Below are 23,966 nucleotides of genomic sequence, written 5' to 3' on the forward strand. Positions count from 1 at the left end.
GAAAGCGCTAATTACGGCACCGTAAATTACGGTGCCGTGATTAGCTCCTAGGTCCCTTTGCAGGCGTTAAGTACCAACCCGCAAAGGGAACTCGGAATAGGGCGGTAAGGGTTTAACGGCACCGGTCTCGTTACCGGTGACCGTTAGCCCTTATCGCCCTACTCAGAATGGCCCCCTATAAATCTATAGTAGCTGATTCAGTGCCATGACCCGGTCTGAAGCCTGATTTACGAAGGCCTAGAACTTTGTTAGATTCAAGATAGTCTTGAATTTGTAGGTCTGCGGCCCTGTCCAAATTTTCAGTAAGGAAAATACTGTAGTTATAGGCCTATAATTAGTAGGGATGTCAGGGTCAAGGCTCGGTTTTTTAAGTAGTGTAAGGACCCAAGCATCTTTCAAGTTCGTCGGAACAGTTCTCGTTTTGAAGGATGAATTTATTAAGGGGGTGAGGATAGTCACCGGACATATGCCCCCCTGGCATCTAGATGGCTTAATGCTGGATATTATTCCTTCTACTTTGCTTATGGAGACAGGAGCAAACTTGAATAGACTGCAGGGGTTAGTAGAGGAGTCAATTGGTTCTAGGAATTGTCTGGAAAGCTATGTTTTTTAGTTAAAAGTTTTGTTTGTAAAAGTGAGATTATGTCGAGTAGCGCTTTTTATATTTCACGCACCATGTCTCGTCTTTTGTGGAGGTTTCTAGCAGTGGTATAGGGGATTCTAATTTTCTAAGGATGATGAACAGCTCTATGGTTCCAGAATTAGCATTCATAATTCTGTCATTGTAGGTGTCACTTTTGGTTTGGAGGATAGCAGCTTTATGGATATTAGAGGCCCTTGTGAACTTTTCTATGTTCAAGTCTGTGGGGTATTTTTTCCAGTTTGTGTCAGCTATTCTTTTAGTATTGCGCAAGGTTTTAAAGTTGAGGTTAAGGTCTATAGCTAGACGCAGAGTGTGATTGTACAGCTCCACGAGCGATGAGGGTTCCATTCTGGTGTGGATTGGTGCTTGGTGATAGGCTGTAGTAAAAGGAGTAATTTTTCAGCTGTAATATTGTGATTGTTTCTGGTGAGTGATGGAGCTGCTTGCATAATGTCAGGGCTTAGAGGCTGGCTGTCCTGGACGGTGAAGGAGATAACGTGGTGGTCACACCAGGCGTAAGGTGTGTTGGATAAAATCTTGGTGTGACAGTTTAGGTCGGCTAGCCAATCCAAGGTTCTCCCTTTATAGTGCATAGGATTGGTGATGCTGTGAGAGAAGCCTAACTCTGTGATTGTGTTAGCTAGAGCTAACACGTTGTCATCATTGGTGTCATGGAGGCCTAGATTGAGATTTCCCAACAATATAATTTGGGAGCCTGGTTTAGTATCCCAAGTGAGATGTTGTGTAATGTCTTCCTCAAATGAAGATATTGGGCCGGGGAGCTATACAAGAGGTGGATCATTATGGTATGTGTGGCAGTGAGTGGTAGTTTGATAGACAGAAGTTCTCCAGAGGTGAACCATTGGTTCTGGAATTCTCTTAAGCCAAGCTGATTTTTGGTAATGAAAGCTACTCCACCTTCTCTAGAGTTTTCTCTATCAGATCTAGCATGGTATAGTTATCAGGTATTGCTAGTGATAGAGTAGGTCCTGCTGCAAGTTTCAGAAACTGTGAAGAAATCCAATGTATTTGTTATTATGAGGTCAGCTATATCTAACGCATGTGCCAGAAGAGATCTAGCATTTATGAAAGCACCCTTAATTAGTGGGGCATCAGAATTTGAGATGACTGTGGGTGGTGGATTATTGACAAGGATAGGCATGTTACTGCTATTTTAGTGGTTATCTTGATTGCCCTTTGTAGTCATAGTAGGGGTGGCTTTCATATTTGTTCAAGTTTTATGGTAGGTGGGCAAATGTTCATTCTTTAGTTGGAATCATAGTGTAGAGTTCCTAATGTTTACAGGCTAGAGTTGATAAGGTGCGGGCCGAGTGGAATGTAGCCGGATCGATTGGAAGGGTGTGAGCGGGCAGTGGCTGCTTAATATCATTCCTAGGTTAGTATTAGTAGTGGTCTTGTCAGGCTGCAGTGCTGATAGGAATTTGGTTGGTATTATAGCATGTGTTGATGTTAATAGTGAGGCCATGGTGAGTGTAAAACTGTACTTGTGTGCCATGTAGTATGCAGGCATATGGCAGGACGCTAAACCTCTTCAACTACTGGCTTAATATCTATCACAGAAGGAGACCATTCACACAGCAATACTACATGTGTGACCTGCTGCTCTTGTTTCACCCATAGGGGATTATTAGTCAGTTCTAGCTGAAAAGAGTCTGTCTCTGGTGCAAGTGTACTTGTTCCATTCACTAGAGCCTCAGACACTCTCTGGTACTGATCAGCATTGCACCCAAGTATGATATCCACAATTTTAGCCGACATTGTGTTTAGAGCTAAAGACAGAGTAGATCTTTTGGTTACTTCCTCAAAAGAAATAGCATCTGGCAACAATGTGCTTTGTTACCCTCTCCTATGCTGGTTGAATCCGAACAATCAGGTGAAGATAACAGTGTTTGAAGATCCAGGCTTGTGGATAGTTGAGTGCAATTATGTTGTGCAAGACACCAGAGTCACTGTACTGTGACGGAGCCCCACCTATAGAGTTCCTCTTCAGGCCTAAACACATATTTAGTAGTGAATTATCATTATCAATAGTTGTTGACTTTTATGTAAGTGTGTCTTGGTAAGAAGTTAAGGGGGGGTAAATCAATCAGCCTAGTTCCTGCAATAGCCTTTGAATGAGCAGATGAATAGAAACCATAGATGCTGGCTGCTTTCCTGTGTCAGGATCTTGATTGTCTTTTTTTCTAAAGCATAAGTCTGTGGGCATTCTGATTTGTCTTAGCTGGGCTACAAGTTCTTTTACAGAACTGCACAACATATATTTCGGTTGTTTAGAGGATTTCATTAGATAGCTGCACAAGGAGTTGTCAGTCATTGATGGACAAAAGCTACTCACTCACTGTACTCAAACCGCATACAGTGTACCAAGTAACACAGCAGGGATGAGGGACCACTGCCAAGCGCAGCCCCTAGAAAGCAGGCTCTGTGCAGTAAGGTAGAACCTCCACAACCTGCCACTACTGAACATTGTGCGCTTCCACACAATTTGTGACATATCATTACAAGCAAAAAATGTAAACATGTCCAACAAGCTTCCATCTTGTTCAATCAATGATACAATGAATGCCGACTTTCAACTTCCAGATCTTTAAACTAAATAGGTTCCACAGTTTACCAGAATGTAACTCATTTTACCCTTCTACCCTCAGGAGACAGTGGGAGTGGGAAACAGTGCACTGAGCCACTGGACCGTTGTGCCGCTCTGCCGTAAGCCACAAACACAGAACAGAAAACACTTGGTACACTCCGTACCACTCCACTAACGCTTTCAGTATAAATAAAGTAAGGTCCACCTCCAGGCAATTCAAGGATAGGAAGACTCATGGTGTTGCCGACTTCCACAAAACACTTGATACACTACGCACTGCTCCACCAAGGGTTTCAGTATGAATAAAATAACATCCACCTTGAGGCAATGCAAGGGTAGAAAGACTCACGTTTCTGCCGGCTTCCACAAAACACTTGGTACACTCCAACATTTGTTAAAGTGAGGATATTTTCCATTATATACATGATGAAAAAGTAATTATGTATACTAGTTGTATATCCATCTGGGACTGTTCATGGGTCCATTGAGCTACATGAAACTGTTGCATATTGCAAGTATTATAACATATGTTGAGTCTTCATTTGTAATGTGCCATTGGAATAGTGTGCATCGAGTGTATCAGCATCCTCACTTGTCATGGAGGAAATGATTTGAATGCATGTGGAGTGTATGTCCTTACTTCAAATGTAATATCTGCAATATGTGTATGTTCTCATTTGTAATGCATCATCTGATTTTGTGTGTATGGTATATATGTACAAATTTGTAGCACACAACCTGATTTAGAGTGTATGTTTACAAATGCTAAGTCATTTTACAGGGATAGGGTATGGAGGCGGATTTTGTGAAACATGGTCTTATTACAAATTGCCATTACCACCACTGGAAATGGTGCTAATTCATGCACATTATGAGTTTGTTTGCACTGATAAGGGAGGAATTAGCACCCTCACCAATAACGCATTTGTATGCCATCTGTGAGAAACCAGACAGTGTCTCACTCACTAGTCCCCGGGGATCTGTCATCCTGGTGGGCAGGACATGGCCATCGCTTTTGGATCCAGTTCCTGTGGAGGATCACCTGGGTGAGGGGTCTTTGGGGAGTGTTAGTGGGACACTGGATGATGAGATGTGGTATCCTCTTCCCTGTAACACATTTACCCCATCATACCAGGTAGGAATTTTAGGAACTCAAAAGCCACCCATTTACAACACAAACACTTTCTCACAGAAAGCCCGCTATGAGAGAAAAAAGACCAACACCCAGGCTGTATACCTGACGTGTACAATACAATGTCCAGGCAAGGTCAGTTAATTACTGACCATCAGAAACACCTGACTTCCATTATACTTCCACACACAGATAAAAGGCAGAGCACAAGAGCACACTTTAAGCGAGGCAACGCACACAAGGAAACAGCAGTTCCAAGATGGCAGTTTAACAAGAGGAGAAAGACGGCAAAACAGAAGGGGATCTCAAGGAGGGAAGTTCCCTTTATCTTTTCTATGAGGAACCGCTACTTTCACAAAGCCTCGAGAATAGAAAGCGTAAAACCAGGCTAAGGAATCCTGCATTGCATGTCAGAGGTACCTCGGGCCCTCCGGCATCGATAATCAAGGTGGGGAGAATCGCCAGCTGCCGTGGTACTGTCCTTGGCTCCATCAACAAAGCAGCATCAGTGAAATCAACACAGCCAGGGAGTTGGGAGACCGATACAAGACCAGTCTGTTTTGAAGCCTCGGCTGCAAGCCGCAACAATGTATGGCGAGCGCTGGAAAGTACATTGAATGAAATGTGTGTGATAGCCAACATGAGTAAGGTTGAGATGCAGATTAGTGATTGAACTTTGAAACCAAGATACGATACCTTTGACAGAGTGGTCTGGCACCGCATATGTTCTCAATCGAAGGTCTCTGTAAGGTATCCAGCTGAGAGTTGATGAAAGTGAAAGAGTGGCAAAGGATTGTGAATCGGAATGTTCCTGCAACGGGTCAAGCAAAATCCCATGCACCATTGAAAGTCTTCGATGTTGATACAGTAAAGAACGTTTATAACAGAGTAGATAAAGTTGGTCTGAGCCTGGCAGAGGGAGATCAATGGGTTAAAGCAAGTTTTGTGATACTATAGATAAATTGGTCCAAGCGTGGCAGAGGGAGACTTATTAAAGATTTTGCGTCAAAGCGGATCTTAGCCCGGCGGAGGGGGATCCGAGGTGAACCATGAATCACCCAAGAAATTGGATAGGTGAAAACCCTGAGAGTATTGTTCTAAAGTGGATCTGAGTCCGGCTGAAGGGGATCCTAGGTTAATAGTAAATCACCTAAGAAAATTGTGGATATGTGAAATACAAAAAGGAAAGGCACTTTATTGTTTGTTTGTTGCATCAGGTCCTCTGGAAGAAGAGACATTGAATAGCAAAGAGACTTTGGCACAGAAGGCCATGATGTTGAAGTGTTGAACTGCACACTCATGCTAAAGAAGCCAGAGACTGTGCTAAGATTGAACCTGCTTCCTTGTCATGTGCTGAAATCGTGGGAAAGGGAAGCCAACGTCTTGAATATCCTGACATCATTTTTTTAGCACTTTTCTTTTGCATAACATTGTTTACCAGACAATTTGTATTTAGAGGTAAGCATTGGCAATAGGTTTATTAGTAAAGGCCCTTTTATTTTGATAAGACATCACTAGGACTGCGTTATTATTATTTTATGGTCGTTGCTTGCTCGCATATTTAGATTTAGGATTAGCTGGGTGATTTTCAGACCCAATTGAGGAACAACAAACACCCTTGAACTGTGGTCGCTCGTGCCTGTCTTACTTTTGATACCATGCCTTCCCTCCACCTTTCATACAAATTATTTGAAAATGTGCAGGTATTCTCTCTGGCAATTCCTCAACATTTTCGCGAGATTTACTTCCATGTTTAGTCAAGAGATTTTAAGTAGACTATGCTGTGCAACTTGGAGTTATAGAAGTGAAGTTAAAATAATGATATGCACTTTTCACCATTATTGCCAAGCTCATAATTAGGCCCATAAATGGTGACCTCAGATCTAAAGGTATGTTAGTTGTGTGATGTTGCATGAAGCTGAAGACTCTCAATTTGAATGCTGACATTTCCAGGTTTAACAGGTGCTGCTAGGTAATCAATTTGGATAAACAATAATATCCAAATAGGTAAACAATTTGGAGTTTGCAGGTGGTTTTGAGCCATTTGTATATAGTCAGGCCGGTTCCTGATGATGATGTTACCCCCCTTGTCTGCTTCCTTGATGACTAGTTTTTTATTGATTTATTGTTATATTGATGGCATGCTTTTGATATGGAATGGAACCAAAACTGCTCTCATGGATTTTTTGGAACAAGCTAATACCATCTCCCATGGTCTACAATTCTCAGGAGTCATGGGCGACTCTCAGATTAACTTTCTAGATCTTACAATTTCAGTTTCCGGAAAAAAACTACTGACTAGAACATTCAGGAAGGAAACGGAAGTGAACTCAACTCTTTTCGCTACCAGTTGCCACTATAAACCTGTCATTAAGAATATTCCCATGGGTGAATTTATCAGGGCCAAAAGAAATTGTACCAACATCTCCTCTTTTGAATCGGAATGTGAACTTCTCTCTATGAGATTTCTCGCCAGGGGCTACCCCAAAAATGCTATAAAAACTGCCAGAACAAAAGCCAAAAAAAGTCCAGAATAACAACATTGACCCCTCAAACAAAACCACAACATCAGCAAGAGATGGTACAATGTATTACCACATACTGTGAAAATACCAAAGTCATCAGGAAAGTCCTAAAGAAAAATGGTATCTCCTCAAACTTGATCCTCATATCTCCAAAAATATCAAAGATACTCCGACTCTAGTTTTCAAAAAAGCTAAAACTCTCAAAATGCGCGTTAGTCCATCTTTCTTACCAGAACATGAAGAAACTACCAAGTCAAACAGGCTAAACCAACCAATAACAGGATTCAGAAAATGTGGTTTCTCTACCATGTGCAAGCACGCCTTTCCAGCAAGTACCACATTCACAGACAGCAAAGGGATTAAAACTACCATTAAACAACAAATTAATTGCTGTTCTAAATTTGTGGTCTACGCAATTCAATGCACATGCAAACTTATTTACATCGGATCTACCATACGTGAACTCAGAACCCGTATAAGGGAACACCTCTCAGTAATAGGCAGCCAGGACAGCAACTTGCCCCTCTCACAACATTGGCAACTATCCCATCAGATGGACAATAAAATGGATATCAAGTTCATTCGTTTACAGAAAATACAGAGCAAGATAAGAGGTGGCAATCAAGAACTTTTTCTCAGACAAGCTGAATCAAGACTCATATGGCATCACCGATCAGTAGATGTCATGATTCCTGCCCCTCATGTCCCCAGCCCTCCAAGATGTCAGGCTGGAGCCAGGCCATGATCACCTAGATGGCCCTCAAGGGCGTCTACATCCCTCCAAAGACCCACTTGGAGTCAGACTTGGCACTTGTGGCACCAGACTCACTCATTCCCATAGGATAACATTGGGGATTGGACTTGTAGTGCATTGATGGGGACAAGATGGATGCCCCCACATATTTTGGTTCCCAGAACTGCATGTGCAGTCTAGTCTTTTGGGTGTGGTTCAGCCCAGAGACACCTGGGATACCCAGAGACTATTTAAGCCATGCCCAGGCTGAGAAACATGCTTTGTGTTTTCTGCACCTGCAGCGTGACACTCACCGTGTTCGGATCGGTCTCCAGTAGGCCTGCATCTTTCTTCTGCGATCAGCTCCTGCAAGAACAAGAACACTGTTAAGAACAGCCTTACCTTGTGGCGCTTCTGCCCATCATTCATCGCTCCTTCTGTTCTGCAGGCATCTTCGGCGGTGTCATTCCCATCCCGGCACGCCGCTTTCTAAGGAAAAGGGAAAAGAACAGAAAAAAGGCATTAGTAAGCATTCTGCAAATCTTCACTTATTTTTAAATACTGTACTAGCTTCAAACGCTTACCTGAATCCCAGCCGATCTGGGGGAACTCTGTCTCCGGAAATTCTCATCCATCTGCAAGAGGGAAAAGACACTCCAGGTTAGCGTGGAAACATCTAGAGGTGCCGCATACCGCGCTTATTCACCGCATTTGTTCTTCATAACCAGCATCCACGCTGAAAATGTCGCGGAACCTAAAAGACACAGGAAAAGAACTCAGTTCAATACAAATATGAAAGGGGTGCATTGCGCATCGCGCTCTAACTCACCTTCAGCGCTACTCATCTCAGCAGCACGCCGCCATCCCCGGACGCCGGCCATCATCTAAGGAAGGAAAGGAACGAAGTTAGAGAACAGTTCAAAAGACTCATTATATTTACCTGTCGGACTCTTGCCAGTGAAGTAACTAGGCAGCAATGAGCCCACATCAATCAACACGCCCCTGCGCTGAAAGCAGGAAGGAGAGCACTATCCAAGAAAACAGGGTGAGCTGTGGATCAAAGGTAAGGGTTGGACCCCGGGGAAGAAGGGGTTCAAGCACACAGAGACAATAGGGAGTTAAACTCTACCAATCCTGTGTTTCAGGCCCAGTCTCCAGTCGAATAGCCTCCAGGGAAGGGTTTGAGGTCGTAAGAGGTCAGAACAGGCTGAGTGACGTCCCCGTGGATACCAGGTGAGCTTTACAGAACACAAAGCCTCACATCAAAATCCACCTGGGCGTCATGGAAACTTCAGAAACCGACCAGTTAGACCACATGTTGGGGCAGCTATGTTACGAAGTACATGGGGCCAGGCAGGAGACCAACACCCTGAGGAGAGAGCTGATAGTAACCAAAGAACGCACTGATGATTTAAGCCGGCAACTTCTCCAGTCACAAGCAGGGCATGCACCATTGCCGGGAAGTGTGCCCTCGATGCCAGCGCCATCAGCCAATCCCGTTCAGATAGCCCTTCCTGGGGCAGTTCCCTTGGCCCCGCCCAAACGATTTACGGGGGATCCCAAGAGGTTTGCAACGTTCATGAACCAGTGCCGCCTGCACTTCCTTTGTAGGCCAGGGGCCTTTCCGAATGACCAATCACGGGTCGCTTTTGTGCTATCCTACCTGAGTGGTAGCGCCGCGGACTGGTCTGTACCCTTTGTGGCCCAAGACGATCCTTTGCTGCATGACTTCAGGGGCTTTCAGCAGGAAATGGAAAGGCTGTTTGCCCGTCGTACTCATGGGCAGGCATTAGATAACAAACTTCTGTCCCTACGCCAAGGGAATCAAGACCTATTAACATACATAGCCACGTTCAATAGACTCGTAGTTGAAGCAGAATGGCCAGTGGAGAAGAAAATCAAGTTATTTCATCAGGGGTTGCGGGGGGAGCTCAAGGATGTTCTCGCACAAGTAGTGAACCCCCCCAAAGACTGCTCAGAATTCATTCACCTTGTTGTTCAACTGGATCATAGGTTGCAGGACCGAAGAGCAGATCGAACCAGACCGGACCCTCGCCCTATGTATGTGCGTTCAAAGGACAATATTGCCCGCACAACGGAATTGGCAATCGGAAAACTCCCCAGCCCAGCAAGTGTAGGGTTCCACTTGTCGAGCGAAGAAAGTGAACTACAGACCTCCCATCTGTGGTCTTGATCAATCACCAACAACCTTCTCGGATGCATGCAGTAAGAGCGTACATTGACAGTGGAGCCATTGGGAATTACACCGACCAGGATCTTGCGGCAAAGATGGGGCTTCCGTTACGCCCTAAATCAACCACCACACTGTTACCACTGTCGATGGCACAGAAATAGCTTCTGGTCTAGTATCGCAATGCACTGCAGCTTTAACCCTTCTGTGCCAGGATGCACATCAAGAATCTATCATTTTCGACCTCATTAAGGCACCACAGTTCCGGTTGATTTTGGGAATGCCATGGTTGGTAGCTCACAATCCTCGAATCGATTGGCCAGCAAAAGAATTGGCCTTTCCCGAGACTTGCGCTCACACATGTTATCGCCAAGAGAAACAACCAATAGACACCAGAACCTCCACGCTTGCGACTGTGGCAATCGACACCCTACCAAGTGAATACCAGGACTTTCAAGATGTCTTTCAGAAAGAACAGGCTAATACCCTGCCACCGCATAGACCATACGATTGACAAATCGACCTGATACCCGGCGCACAAATCCCTTGTTGGCGAATTTACGCACTCACGGAACCAGAAAACCAGCACCTGAAGGCCTATCTTGACCAATACCTGGCCAACGGGTTCATCCGTCCCTCGAAGTCTCCAGCAGTCAGTTCTCTATTCTTCGTACCGAAAAAGGAGGGGGACTTGAGAACGTGCACCGACTATTACGCACTAAACCAGATTACCGTAAAAAACCAGTACCCCCTGCCACTGATCCCTGAATTGCTTGATCAAGTCAAAGATGCCCAAATCTACACAAAACTAGACCAGAGGGGGGCATATCACCTTGTTCGTGTAAAACAGGGGGATGAATGGAAAACCGCTTTTCACACCAAATACGGCTTGTACGAATATCAAGTAATGCCCTTTGGCCTTTGCAATGCGCCTGCAGCATTTCAATACTTCATGAACAATGTCCTACGAGAATTGATTGATGTCTGTGCTCTAGTGTACATTGATGATATTCTAGTATATTCCGCATCAAAGCAGGACCACGTTAAACACGTCCGATCCGTATTGGAGAAACTCCATCAACACCAGCTCTTCGCCAAGCTTGAAAAGTGCTCATTCCACTTCTCTGAGGTGGAATTCCTGGGCTTTATTTTCAGCCCGAATGGAATCCGAATGGATGTACACAAGGTAGATGCTATCCTGAACTGGCCATCCCCAAATTCATTCAAGGGGGTTCAAAGTATGCTGGGTTTTGCAAACTTCTACCGCCGGTTCATCCCAGGATTTTCACAAATCGTGCATCCCATCACGTCATTGCTAAGGAAAGGCAACAAAAAGTTGCAGTAGACAACAGAAGCCGAGGAAGCTTTCCAGGAACTCAAAGCAAGATTCACATCTGCCCCAATCTTACGCCACCCTCGCCCTGATCTCCCATACCTGGTGGAAACGGACGCCTCAAGCATGGCTATGGGAGCCGTCCTCTCACAAAAGCATCCCAAAACGGGCCAGTTACACCCTGTTGCCTTCTGGTCGCGTAAATTCACACCCCCTGAACTCAATTACGCTATCACAGACAAAGAACTCCTGGCCATTAGGTCAGCCTTTAAGGCATAGCAGCACTACCTCTTGGGTGCCAGACACACAATCACTGTAATAACTGACCACCGGAACCTCCAGTACCTAAAAACGTCAAAGGCTCAATCCTCACGACAACTGCGCTGGGCTCTTTTTTTTGCTGAATATGACTATGTGATTACATTTCGACCAGGGGTGAAAAACGGGAAGGCTGATGCCCTTTCCCATATGGGGGTGGAAGAGCAAGGGTATCAGACCCCTGACCCAATAGCAATCATCCCGAGTGACAATCTCCTAGGAATCACAGCAACCATAACTCACAAAGAATTACATGAAGAAATCCAAAACCTTACGAGTTCGGAGCAATTACAAGCATGGAGTGCACAAGGAGAACATTACATGATAAAAGATCAGTTGCCCTACTTCAGGAATTGTTTATTCTTACCAAACCAAGAGCTACGAGACCAAGTCATGTCAGGTTATCATGATTCCTTGATCGAGGGCCACCCCGGAATCGCTAAAACCCTAGCCAAGATAAAGCGAAATTATTGGTGACCCGCGTGGCGTAAAGACATTGGGCCTCATTACGACCCTGGCGCTAATGGGTTAACGGCGCCGTAAAAGGCTGCGGTGCCGTTAACCCATTAGCGCCTGATTACGAGGTCCCTTTGCGGGACCTGACCTTAATGGCTGGTCTACACCAGCAGTTAAAGTAGAGACCCGCAAAGGGACCTTGGTGCTCAGTACAGTACTGCAATTTGCGGTACCGTACTGAGTGCCTGCCCCATTCCCATTAAGCCATATGGGGCAAAAATGGGAATGGTGAAGGGCCATGGAGGAAGGGGGAATTACCGCCCCGCCAACCTTGTAATGGGATGGTAATTCCCCCTTTCTCCATGGCGGAGTCGGTAAGTTACCGGCATGGATCGTGGTGCTATTAGCACCATGGTTTTCCGCCTGGGATGTAATGAGGCCCATTATCCAATTCATCCTATCTTGTGGAGTATGTGCTCAAAACAAGACATCCAAGCAGAAACCGGCTGGGCTATTACAACCATTGGAAATCCCACCAGCACCCTGGCACACGTTGTCCCTCGATTTTATTACTGACTTACCACCCAGTCAAGGGTTTAACACTATTCTTGTGGTCGTGGACCTATTTTCAAAAATGGCACATTTCATTCCTCTTAAGGGGCTCTCAAATGCTTCCACTCTGGCAAAGGTATTTCTTGAAGACATCATACGGCTCCATGGGTTTCCTTCAGTTTTAGTCTGCGACCGAGGTACTCAATTTGTATCTAACTTCTGGAGAAAATGCTGCTCTATGGCCCAGACTGACATCCGGCTATCCACCAGTCACCATCCCCAAATGGATGGTAAAACTGAGAGGACAAATCAGACGCTCGAGCAGTATCTGCGTTGCATGTTACACCAAGCTGAAGGAAGCTGGTTCGACCTATTATGGATAGCTGAATATGCTTATAATAATTGCCTCACACCGGCACTGGGCAGACACCCTTTTATATCATGTATGGCAGGCATTCACATACTTCTAAGTTGGACTTTCCCACAACCCTGGAAATGCCAGCAGTCAAAACCTTGCACACGACCATTTCTCAAACCTTTAAAAGGGCAGCTGAACATCTACTTCAAGCTAAGAATCGCCAAGAAGAAGTTTGCTGATCAACACCGAGCTCTCTCTCTCGCGCTCTCACTCACCTTCATTGCTACTCATCTCAGCAGCACGCCGCCATCCCCGGACGCCGGCCATTATTTAAGGAAGGAAAGGAACGAAGTTAGAGAACTGTTCAAAAGACTCATTATACTTACCTGTCAGACTCTTGCCAGTGAAGTAACTAGGCAGCAACGAGCCTGCATCAATCAACGCGCCCCTGCGCTGAAAGCAGGACGGAGAGCACACTATCCAAGAAAACAAGGTGAGCTGCGGATCAAAGGGAAGGGTTGGACCCCAGGGAAGAAGGGGTTCAAGCACACAGAGACAGGAGGGAGTTAAGCTCTACCAATCCTGTGTTTAAGGCCCAGTCTCCAGTCGAATAGCTCCAGGGAAGGGTTTGAGGTCATAAGAGGTCAGAACAGGCTGAGTGATGTCCCAGTGGATACCAGGTGAGCATTACAGTAGATTGGGGATTGAATTCTGACAATGAAATGGCACATTTTCTCTGATCTACCGTTTTTGCTTTTTAAAATGTTTATTACCAATAACTCTCTGTCAAAAACCTTATCGTATTAGTATGCTTGCAATGAAAATGGGTAATTGCATCCACGTAATATGTTTTTCACCATAGACTAAATTTAACTCTTGGATTCTAGTCCAGTGCACTATGTTCCATTTCCTACTCTCTCATCCTCCTCCTCCTTCCTAGGCGTCGGTGTCAACTACATTAACCAGAATGCTTTACTTCATTAGCACCCACTAGTATTTGGTTTAAGCACTAATTATTTCAGATATTAAACACGGACATTCAGATAGATGAATTAGTATTCATCAAGACATGCTATGACTAATTTGCGTTTTCATATTTTTCCAAACAACAAGCCTTACTCGGCTTCTTTTTCTTTTTCGCCTAGCACATGTTAAATGGGTCAATTTCCCACTGTGCTTCACTGCGGGTACGTTGTTTTATCCCAAAACATGGCCGACAGTAATTGCAACTAAGGAAGGACTCCTTTTTAGTCCAGTCAATCCACTGTAACGACAGCGGACTACACGGCACACGGAGGACCGTTCGAAATGAGGTAGGACCCTCTCTTCTTTTGCATCCCATCCCTCACGGGGGGTCTGCATTGTACGTGCTCTTTCACGGGCATACACGTGCAGCCGGACGCGGCGCACGGGGGTGTTTCTCTTAAATCGTATTTCTCATTTGCTACAAGATTGTTTTTGTTCGTGAATGTTTTCGATCCAGACCAATTAATTTTTTGTAAAAGCTGAAATGAACCCATACACCATGATTTTCATGGATTATGGTGACGTGTTTGCGCTTTACGTGTAATTTCCAATTTTGGCATAAAACAGGTGTCTGGATATTATAAGTCACATGGACAAGACTATTATGGTAACACCCTTATAGCGTTACTTGTCAAATTATTTAATCTGGGAACTAGGAACAACAAAAAAACTCTTATTTGACCTAACAAGATTCAAGTAACTGATCTCACATATCATGTACTGGCTGGTCATGTATCCACCTAGACTCTTATTCCAAAACTGACTCAAATTAAATGCAGATTAAAGCAAATTTCAAACAAATATACACATACATTTCCTATTTCTACCGACTCCAAACAGGCGGGATTGACCCCATGACCTACTGCACGTCATTGCATTATGCTGTGATCATTTTGAAATAGAATTAGGGTAAGATTATGGACTTTTTCTGTTTATTATTACTAGAATTATCTATACCTTGTGTAAATTATACCAGTTACCATTCACCATTTGGCTTAAACATTAGAACCTTACTCCCTGATTCCTTCTCTCCTGACTTCTCCAAACTCACACAAAAATGTATTTGAATTTGGGACTCCCATCCCCCCACTCTTTCTCTCTCTTTCTCTCCTTTTTTCTTTTTCCTTAGTCACAAATGCTGATATCACATTTTTTGCTTTTTGGAAGTTTTTGTAAATTAATGATTGTGTGCTCATATTGTATTTACCTTGGAACTTTTTCATGTTTCTGGATGTAAATTTATCATTTTTACCCTTTCTTCATGATTCTTTTGTCACGTCAATCTAGCCGGGATATGAAAAAGGGCATGTATTGCCAAAACACGTGTCATCCACAAGGCTTTAAACTTCAAATAAAAAGATTATTTATTTTTTCCACTGAACAATTTTTTCTCAGCTCTTTATTTCATGGCGCATGGTTATTTGTAAGCTCACCCAAACTAGAATCATTTTTAACAAACGGAGTAGAGGGGCTCAAAGTCTCCGTGCCAGCTTACTCTATGCGACGCAGTACTCAATCACATATGTAAATCTAAAATCAAAAACCTCAAGATTTTTCCCATCCACTCTACATCAGGTCGCAAGGTACCCTTTGAAGGTGTCATTCAAAAAGTCCCTCATATTGTTACGCAAACCTATTTAGCACCAATGTTGTTGTTTAGATGATGCAGAATTGGGCAAACAGGTTTAGCTACAAAATTATCCAAAACTATTTTCACCAGGACAAAACTGAGGCAGGTTGATTTATCAACTATGTTTGCTGCATAACAAAAATAGAAATGTAGTAAGCGCCTTTCTGTTTTTTTTTATGCTGCACACCTTGTACAAAACAAAAACTGCCTGATTCATGTTTTACCTTATGCAAATGTTTTCTAGATAATATGGATTGTGTCAAACTTGTTTTCTCCATTTTGTATTATCAAAGCATTTGCTCAGTTATTTGCACTGCGAATGTTAGATAATTTGTCCCGCAGTGATTTTCTACAAATATGGACAACGGAAACATGCTGGCAATAGCGTGGCAGAGGAAACCCATGAATATTAAAGTGAACTGTGTGCTCAGCTCAACAAGCGCTTGTGGTCTGGACAGATTGGATCATGAAGTAGATGCCAAATACACTGCGCATCCCATAGCAACTTTAGGGAATGACCTATTTTAAACGCTCTGTTGACTGTAGCCATGAGTGACGGGGGGCACTCCTCTCACCCAGTGCTGAACTGCTGACAACCAGTGCCTGCAGCAAACTCTGATGGGGAAGGCAAGAAACGCGTGGTGTTTGTCACCCCGCACTGCAGACCATCAGGTGGCTCACTCCACTGGCAGACCAGTGCACTATAGAAATTGCAGGTAACCATCTGTTGTGGATCTGTGGTGACCGCGGGGTATGTATAACATCTGCGCCGCTCCCCATCATATCTGATATGATATGATATGATTGTTTATTTATATAGCGCCTATACACAATGTGTTTCAAAGTGCTTCAAGGCAAGGGAGGGAACAAGGGAAAATACAACCACATTCTTACAGGCCATGAACAGTAAGGATGTGAAATTAACTATCGTATTCGGCCTGACGACATTTCAGATAGTGCAAAAGCTAAGACATAGATAAGGAAGGGTGGGGGGAGAGTGGGAAGGAAATGGAAACCGACAGGCGACTACCGTACTAGGCCTGACGACATTTCTGGTAGAGCCGGAGAAAAACAAAAGGTGAGGGAGAGGGGTGCAGAAAGGGAGGGGAGGAACAAAATAAGCGACTATCATACTAGGCCTGACAACATTTCAGATAGTGCTGGAGGGGTGGTGGGGAGGAAAAAAACAGTAATGGGAGGGTGTAGGAAACAGACGAGGTTGTTATCATATTAGGTCCAGGGACAATTCTGATAGAGTAAGTGCATAGAAGAAAGTAAGGGGAGGAGATAGGAAAAGGGAGAAGGGAAATGAGGAGAGAACAGAGAGTAAGCAGTCAAAAAGAGTGGAGAAGCAAGAGTGGAGAGCGAATACAATTGCAGAAGTCAGCAGTAACACACAATGTTGAAAGCCAGGATACAAGATGAAGATGGGAATAGAATGATTCAGGGCCACCATGAGTACAAGATGCAAAGGAAGTCCAGCATGAGAGTTGAGAAAGAGTGACGCACCGTGAATGAATGAAGTCCATAAAAGTCAAATCCAGCATTGGCCACAAGACGGTGATGGTGAAGGAAGGCACCAGGTGGGCAGGGCTTGCTAAGTGGTGAAAAAGAGCAGGAGGCTGGAAGGCACCAGGTGGGCGGGGCTTAGGCCAGGTATCCTAGATCCACTTGCACCGGCTCCCCATCTGCAAACAGCACAGTTTTTCCTCATGTGGGGTCCCTACCCAACTACCCATATGTTTCCTGGTGGGGAGAATGTTGAACCTCAAATAAGCAATTAATCCCTTTAGCTGGATGATACAGGATTTGACTAAATAAGTGTGTGGGCAGTTAAAACAAAAGCCCTGGCTAACAAATGTTGCATAATTGTTCTTATTATACAGATTACAGGTATTAACATTGGTGTCCTATGCATTAATTTTGCTTTTCAATATCCTAAATGCATTGGGAGAGTCAATCAATTCTTCCAACATTAACCCAATGTTATCCAAATGTTTCATAGTCATGTCCCAGAGCTCTAATAGAAAAGGGTTGGTGGAAGTTTGATGGTAATGTTTTGCACTCAGCCCCAAAAGTCCATCGGCATGAAAATGAGGAGAATGGAGGGATCAGATAAATTTACGTAGCTGGAGCATCCAAATCAATCTTAATGACAAGAGGCCAAGGTCAAGCCTTAAAGCTTCGACTGGTACCGAAGATGGTACTCCACGAATTGAACGCAAAATGTTTCACTCCAGTATCTCCAACCGTTTCATTCTCGATTCAGGATGAGGGATGATACCATCAAGTATACCAGGAACAATAGCTGTCCTCTAGATGGAAATTAAACCCTCTATATGAAAACCACCTTTGTTACTAATGAACCTTTTTCAAACCAGCCATTTTCTTAAAACTCTGGACATGATAAAATCACCATAAAACCTGCCTTGTGGACAGGACTTTATTTGTACCCTGAGATAAATATTGCTCTCCACCACCTCAAGAGGATCACCATCTAAATTCCAACAAAAGCGGCTTTTACTCCTAGAGCCACAACCAATCATTACAATTTTCATTCTACTGATATGAATATTTACATGATTATCTTTAGTATCAAGGGACAGTGCAGTATTGGAGCGTTGGAGACCAATCGGGGTATGATCCAACAGCAGGGTATCATCATCATTTCCAAGCCATGCTACTGGATCACCCCCGAGGGTAGGGAGAAAGTTTAGCACTGCTTCAATCACCAAACACGACAGAAATATACAAGGTAAAAAGCAGGGTTGCAATAACACATCACTGTTTTAAACCATTTTTGATGGAGATTGGTTAGGATACTTCCTCTTCCTGGTTAACACGCCCCATGACAGAAGTATCCGTGTATAATGTTTTAATAAAATACAATAGCCTGGCATCAATTCCCTAAGCATGCAGAAAGAAATCGAGTTGAATGCCTCTGTGAAGTCTATTAAGTAAAGATACAATGTTTTGCCTTTATTATGCACTACCTCGGCATTAGACTATGGATGGCACAGATAGTCAGTGTGGTTGCATACTCTTTATGAAAGCCGGTTTGAAGCATTAATCAACCCTTTTTGCTCAACCCATTTATTGAGCTTTTTCAGCAGCATCATCGCAAAAATCTTTTGACTACTGTCCAGCATGGCCTGGTGCCTATAGTTATCAGGGTTACACATATACCCTTTCTTGAATACCATCATTGATGTAGATCCCGCCATCTGGAAGGAATCAAACCAGAAACCATGATGCTTTGAAAAAGACTCTCCAAGATCGTAGCCCAAAAATTAGGCTTAGCCTTAATTACTGTGTTTCCAACACCATCAGGGCCAGGGGCCCTAGAGTTCTTATGTGCCTTCATGATGGTTAGTATGCCATTAATGTCAAAGAGATACTCCTTACTAGGTGAAGGGGGCCATACCTCTACAGTAGCAGAACTATTTTCGGTGTCATAATACAGATCTTTTATTGCTACAAACCACTCAGACTGAGGTGACTTTGTCTTCCTGGGAGGAACAACGAGCATTGTAACTCCTGATCAAAGACCAGAATGTGTATTGTCATTATTCTGTAAGAGTTTAAAAAGTAGCATCCAATTGATGTTATTTACAGAAGACCTATGTGCCTTAAGCCAGTTTTTATAGTGAGTAGAAAAATTAGACAACTGCCTCCCTTTTTATATTAATGTCAGGGTCAGGTTTTTCTTAACCAAGACTCTGGGCCGATGATAATCCCTTCTTTTATTTTGAATTAATAAATCAAAAGGTCCATTGCGAGCACCCTCATTCTTATCAACCTTACAATTATGGCATACTTATTTTCCAAGAATGTCCATTAACTTCCTAAAATCCCAGTTATGATGATCTAACCATTCCAACAGGGTACTCTCTTTATCAATAATGTATTTGGTAAATCTCTTTACATTACACTCTGTCCAGATTATACGGTTACCTTGAACGTTATCTATTATCTTCAAGTCAATATGTTTCAAATTACTGTGAATATATAACATCAATGACCATCTGAGAATAGCGTAATCACTGACCTTATTGTGCTTCAGTGTCAACTCACTACATCTCTGGCTTATTTCATGGTCAATAAAAACATAATCCAGGCACGTGACATGCCCATTGGTCCAAGACAAATGATTTGAATGGCGCTTTTTATTTAAGCAGGACAAGTCATATGAACCTATTAGCACACCCCATGTAATGGTTCTAGACTTCATTGTTTAATATTTTCCACCATATAAACTATTTGAATCAGATTCACCAATAAGAGCTGGGTAGCTATAAAGAGTTAAAATCCCCAGCTAAAATTATTTTCCGACCAAGGCACAATTCCAGCCAAGATGCTAGTAGTCTGTCAACAATACTCTGAATAATATTAGGACCTGTGTCTTCAGGAGGGTCATATATATTCACTGTCAGTATTTGTGCTTGCAAACCTTTAGGGTTGCTAATTACAGCCGATAGAACATAGGGTGAAATAATGCCAGAGACAAAGGCTTTTAACTTAAATTGAACCCGGGCATGGCTATCCAAACCAATCATCTGGCAACCTCTAGATGTACACATTGCAGGGCGACAAAGGACTTGATATCCATCATTCTTGAATTCTTTAGTGAGTCAGGTTTCTTGTAAAATAAAGACCTCACTACTAATAATAAAAGAATGACCCTCCAGATGAGACAAAAATGATTGATTCCCTCTAGTATTCCAGCATAGCCAGTCGATACATTTCTTAGAATGGGTATGTCAATTTCTATTAGTGCTCAGCATGTCTGACATCCAATGTACAAGATGCTTTAGTCCCATCACATATTTCCTACATTTTTATAAAGAGGCACAGAGACTAGACCTTTCAGTAGTTAAATTGTTTAGGGAAGCTGTGTGGTCAGGATTGGATGTCATAGCATTCATCTCAAATGTACCTATAGATGTCATGACATATTTCCTGGATACAGTACATTCAAAACCTAACCTGCTTAAATCCGAAATACAGGTGCACAAGAGTTCAACAACCACCAGAGAAATACATTCAATAAGAGCCCAATTAGTAGGGCTATCAACAGTGGACAGTTCTACACGTATAATATCTTCCGTGCAAATATCATGAAGACAAGGAATATTTTGCCATTCATCGAGTAAAAAAGAACAATCAAGGGACTTTCCAATCGGCAGCTGAGCTCTTCCCATTTCCCGAGTGGAAGCACCCCACCCTGTTCTCATTGACTTAGACCATGTGTCGAAATAGGCACAGAAGCATTAGAAGACAAAGGAAAATGGCTAAACATGGAAGGTTGAAATGTTACAGTCACAGAATCCAAGCCAGTAATATTCGAATGCGGGCAATGCATACTTGGCACCTGCATATTAATATGATTACCATGATTATTATTCAGTACCATATTATTTCCAAAGTTATACATGGGAGGTGCCATGGAAAAGAATTGCCTTAATGTAGGCTGTGGCGGTGGCACCAGGCCTGGATGGAGTCTTTTATCAAGAGGACTCTGCAGGTATACTTGCGTCATGGTACCATATCACTGATCCCTAGTGATTTTCAATCCATTGACATCTAGAGGAGCGGGGGAAATTACAAAACAGTCCTCCTGGGAGTTAACAGGGGCAGCAATATTAGCACCTACATTTCAATTTCTATGTTTTCCAGTTTTATTTAACATGCGCCTAGCAAGCTTTCTTCTACAACCTCTGAGGTGATACAACAGCCAGGTTATAATGTATTTTATTTATATATTTATGTATTCATTTATATAGCGCACCTAACCAGGGAGTATCTGGGCGCATTACTTGAAGATTACAATATTCTTGCAATGCAGAGAAAACATTGCAGTACATAAAGAGTGTTACAGGTAGAAGAGCATTAGTCATGACAAGGAGATCCAGTAGTAAGTAGTTGGAGGTATCATTACTGCTCCTGTGCAAAGAGCTAAGTTTTCACATTTTTTCTGAAGCTCCAGAAAGATGGTTCTGCTCTAAGAGCTAAAGGCAAGGAATTCCATAGTTTGTCAGCTAGCACTGGAAAGCTGTTAACCCCTGCTTTTTTTAACTTGAATCTGGGAAACTTTAGGCAGTGAGTATGTGTGGCCGGGGGGTCGTCAGATTGGTTTCTAGTGAATTTGTTAACTAGATATTTAGGTGTTGAATTAGAGAGGCACTTATGTGTTAGTGCTAGCATTTTAAATGCAATTCTGTCCTGAACTGGCAGCCAGTGGACGTTACATCTTACTGAAGAGATGTGGTTGGCTCTGGGGATGTTCAGAGCTGCTCTCAGCGCATTGTTTTATAATACTTGTAATTTTTTCACATTGCGTCTGTTAGTACCTAGATACAAGACATTACAGTAATCTAGTTTAGATACTTTGAGGGCTCTAGCCAAGGTAATGCAGCTTTCAGGGGACAAACATGGTCTGCAGGAGTTAATCAGTTTGGATGTATAGGCTATTGCTGATGCCATAGCATTAACTTGTTTAGTAAGAGTGAGGGTGGAGTCAAGATATATACCAAGAGTTTTCACTTCCTTGGAGACTTTGATATCAATGCCATCACTATTGAAAGATTTGAATTGGTTATCTAGTTTGTTCAGGCTAGTCTGAGGACCAATAAGGAATAGCTCTGTCTTATCATCGTTAAGACAGAGGCCGTGGATAGCCATCCACGCCTGGATGGTTTGGTATATTTCATTGAGCTGTTTGGTGTCTGTGTCGTGGGAACCCATAATAGGGATGAGGATTTGGGTGTCATCTGCATAGTTGGTGTAGGTGACACCCAGATCATCTAGTTTGTCAAAAAGTGGCTTGGTAAAAATGTTATATAATGTGGGGAGACACAGGAGCGCTGCGGTTCTCCATAAGTGACTGGGGCAGGCTCAGCCAAAGCGGTTGGTCCGAATACCCTTGTAGCTCTGTTGTCAAGGAAGGAGTGCATCCATTTGGTGGCTTTGGAGGAACAGTGGGCTGCCAATGTCCGGTGTTTACAGAGGACTTTGTGGTTGTCTAAATCAAAGGCCACTGATAGAACGAGTAAGGGGAGAAGGGCTAAGTTGCCTTTGTCTTTTAGTTCATCCCTTTGGATTTTTAAGTCTATGGGCCTCATTCCGACCTTGGCGTTAACCAAGGCGCTATTAGCGCCTTGGTTGACGCTGCTATTTTTCCGACTCCGCCATGGTGAATGGCGGAATTACCACCCCATTCCAAGGTTGGTGGGGTCGGTAATTCCCCATTCACCATGGGCCCTTCCCCATTCCCATTTTTGCACCATAGGGCTCAATGGGAATGGGGAAGGCGCTAATTACGGCACCGTAAATTACGGTGCCGTAATTAGCTCCTAGGTCCCTTTGCGGGTTGGTTTTTTAACGCCTGCAAAAAGCAGGCGTTAAGTACCAACCCGCAAAGGGAACTCGGAATAGGGCGGTAAGTGTTTAACGGCACCGGTCTCCTTACCACCCTACTCGGAATGACCCCCTATAAATCTATAGTAGCTGATTCAGTGCCATGACCCGGTCTGAAGCCTGATTTACGATGGCCTAGAACTTTGTTAGATTCAAGAAAGTCTTGAATTTGTAGGTTTGCGGCCCTGTCCAAATTTTCAGTAAGGAAAATACTGTAGTTATAGGCCTATAATTAATAGGGATTTTAGGGTCAAGGCTCAGTTTTTTAAGTAGTGTAAGGACCCAAGCATCTTTCAAGTTCGTCGGAACAGTTCTCGTTTCGAAGGATGATTTATTAAGGAGGTGATGATAGTCACCGGACATATGCCCCCCTGGCATCTAGATGGCTTAATGCTGGATATTATTCCTTCTACTTCGCTTATGGAGACAGGAGCAAACTTGAATAGATTGCAGGGGTTAGTAGAGGAGTCAATTGGTTCTAGAAATTGTCTGGAAAGCTATGTTTTTTAGTTAAAATTTTTGTTTGTAAAAGTGAGATTATGTCGAGTAGCGCTTTTTATATTTCACGCACCATGTCTCGTCTTTGGTGGAGGTTTCTAGCAGTGGTATAGGGGATTCTAATTCTCTAAGGATGATGAACAGCTCTATGGTTCCAGAATTAGCATTAATAATTCTGTCATTGTAGGTGTCACTTTTGGTTTGGAGGATAGCAGCTTTATAGATATTAGAGGCCCTTGTGAACTTTTCTATGTTCAGGTCTGTGGGGTATTTTTTCCAGTTTGTGTCAGCTATTTTTATAGTATTGCGCAAGGTTTTAAGGTTGAGGTTAAGGTCTATAGCTAGACGCAGAGTGTGATTGTACAGCTCCACGAGCGATGAGGGTTTCATACTGGTGTGGATTGGTGCTTGGTGATAGGCTGTAGTAAAAGGAGTAATTTCTCAGGTGTAATATTGTGATTGTTTCTGGTGAGTGCTGGAGCTGCTTGTATAATGTCAGGGCTTAGAGGCTGGCTGTCCTGGACGGTGAAGGAGATAACGTGGTGGT

The sequence above is a fragment of the Ambystoma mexicanum genome, chromosome 7q (genome assembly GCF_040938575.1).
Source record: "Ambystoma mexicanum isolate Mex_15411 chromosome 7q, UKY_AmexF1_1, whole genome shotgun sequence".
NCBI classification, from domain to species: domain Eukaryota; kingdom Metazoa; phylum Chordata; class Amphibia; order Caudata; family Ambystomatidae; genus Ambystoma; species Ambystoma mexicanum.